This window comes from Tamandua tetradactyla, unplaced genomic scaffold, assembly GCF_023851605.1.
Source record: "Tamandua tetradactyla isolate mTamTet1 unplaced genomic scaffold, mTamTet1.pri scaffold_283_ctg1, whole genome shotgun sequence".
NCBI lineage: Eukaryota > Metazoa > Chordata > Mammalia > Pilosa > Myrmecophagidae > Tamandua > Tamandua tetradactyla.
Genome location: NW_027518391.1, coordinates 238 through 2840, shown reverse-complemented (window position 1 = coordinate 2840; position 2603 = coordinate 238). Strand labels below are relative to the sequence as shown.

General features: G+C 36.0%; 1 long non-coding RNA gene and 1 other non-coding gene across 2 annotated transcripts; both read right to left on the bottom strand.

The window, feature by feature from the left end:
* On the bottom strand, positions 1 to 2244 carry LOC143673248 (uncharacterized). The gene is made up of 3 exons (XR_013170272.1): positions 1230 to 2244; positions 1042 to 1105; positions 1 to 50 (listed from the first exon to the last, which is right to left on the bottom strand). It is a non-coding gene; the product is annotated as an uncharacterized LOC143673248 (long non-coding RNA).
* LOC143673249 (U6 spliceosomal RNA) lies at positions 1496 to 1599 on the bottom strand. The gene has a single exon (XR_013170273.1). It is a non-coding gene; the product is annotated as a U6 spliceosomal RNA (small nuclear RNA).
* Positions 2245 to 2603: the final 359 nt, after the last annotated feature.

Genomic DNA, 2603 nt, shown 5'->3' with positions numbered 1-2603 from the left:
GTACAAAGATTGTTTTCCAGAAGATGGAAACGACATGGCTATAACACGCTCTGGAAGCCAAAAAGTCACTATTACAAATGTAATTACAGTTGTAAAACAATATAAGATAATCTCATTTTACAGATAATCAGAATCCTTTTTTGTAGAACTTTCAGGATTAAGAATGACAGAAAAAAGCTAACACTCAGGATCATCAAGATAACATATTGTTATCCAATATAATGGCCATTAATTTGCTTGATATTCCCAAGGCTCAGTTGGTTCCAGCTATATGTGACAGACTTGTGTTGGACTCAGTCTGGAGCTCTCCCACCCACTGTGATTGGAATTTGTTTCTTATCTTAAACATCAAAGGAAAATGAAAGGTCTGGTGCCAGCAGTGATGGGATGTCCCAGGGTATTTTCCAGCCCTCCTGACTCTGAAAATGTATAAAGCAGTGACTTCATTCTTTGGGGTTCTAGAAAAAGAGTAGGTATTTCTAGGATCCTTTGGGCCTAGCATAACTACTAGAACTCAATAAATCCTAAACCAAACTCAAAAAAGCGTTTCATAGTCATTCAACTTCCTATATTTCAATGAAGTAGCTCTGATTTAAGATGGTAATGGAGATTTTCCAGGCTAAGTTACATATATGCCATACTACCACATGTTATTTAATTTATAGAGAGACTTTACTACAGTTATTTTCTTTTATTTTAAGCATTCCTCTTTACAAAAAGAGCAAATAATTTAGTAATATAATGCCACTAGTGCCTAAATATTAAGTAATTTTCAACGTTGCACAAGGAAGAACAGGCATGCCTTTTCCAAAACATCTAGGCAGAATACTTGAAAGTAGAATAATAACTCCTGGTTGAGGGATAATATAAATAATTATTCTGAATCTCAGAAAAAAATACTTGCAGGAATACAGTACAAGGTAAACTTTAATAATGAAATGTCTCCATGGGTAAGCAACACTTTGAAAGAAGATAGCTTAGACAAGGTAAGAAAAAATGTGAAGCTAATGAAAGTAAACCAATACTTAAAACTGCACAAACCAGTAATATAGGTGAGGTCTAGGTCAAATCCATCCTTTCTGTATCGTCGTTTGTTTTCAGAAATCTGAAAGTTTAAAACAATTTGGTAAAATAAAAAAAATATTATACAGATATGTCTACAACCCTTGCCAATACCTCCCCAAACATTCACGCTTTTTTCTGAATCATAATGTGTTTTTCTCACTTACCATCCTTCTCATAAGAATTTCAAGTTGTTGTTTTTGATAAACCAGATGAAAAATTCTCATCAGAACAATACATCGTAGAGATTGAAATGAAACTGACAATCTGACAACAAATTAAAAAGAAGTTAAAAATATCCATTTTTGTTTCAGAAACAGAATTTCACCATTATGCGCTAAGTCTAAAATAGTGGTTCTCAATCAGTGGCAATTCTTCCACCCACTAACTCAGGGGATACTTTGCAAATTCTGAAGACATTTTTTTTTTCTCGAAAAATATGGAACACTTCACGAATTTGCATGTCATCCTTGTGCAGGGGCCATGCTAATCTCTGTATGGTTCCAATTTTAGTATACGTGCTGCCGAAGTGAGCACTCTGAAGACATTTTTGATTGTCACAACTTGGAGGTACACGGACACTACTGGCCTCTAGTGGGTGGAAGCCGGGGTTGCTAATAATACTTTACAATGTCAGGACAGTCCTCCATAACAAAGAATTATCTGAGCAAAGATGCCAATAGTGTGGAAGATGAGAAACCCTTGTCTAGATGAACAGTAATATAAGAGACTCAGAATTTGTGGATTTAACTTCTGTGGTTTAAGATCATTACTTCTCAGTCTTTTCTCCATTAAAACAAACTAAGGTTATTATTTACCTACAACTGAGGATTATTAATCCTTGTTACTCCCATCAGTAATAGAGGTTCACTACAGTTGCTACATGCATAAGACAGGTAGCAGATTAAGATACTTGCCAAGTGTGAGAGCTGGTGTCTCTCCAGTCATCAGAGACACTATAGAAGAGAACTGATGGATTAGACTAGTGTTTCTGTAACTTGAGTGTGCAAAAATCACCTAGTAAAGCTTGTTAAACCATGGATTGCTGGGTCTTCCCCAGATATTCTGATTTGGTTGGTCTTGGGTGGGCCCTGAGGTGTCACTGTATTTCTAGCAAGCCCTCAGGTGATGCTTAGGTTGTTGGTCAGAGAACTACACAGAATGATTATTTGTAAAAAAAAAAGAAAAAAAAAATTTGAAAAGCCTATCATATGAGGATTTATTTAGTTGGGGCCCTAAGTGAAACGCTGGGGGCTTCGGTGCAGAAATAAGCATTTCTGCCAGAACCATAGTACAACACTCTATTTCTACACTGCTATCTATGTCACCTCCTTGTTTTCTGTTACGTTTGCATACCTTTCTATCAGTGGAATCACTCCAGTTTTGCACAGACTCAAACCAATACTCTCTTGGTTATAGAAAAAACAACAGGAATCATAGCAGAATTTCACGTATAAGGATTTCATAGTTGAAGCACGTTGGGAATTTAGTGGGAATTTCAAAACAGAGAGAAGTGAAAGTATAAGAGACAAAGTACCCAG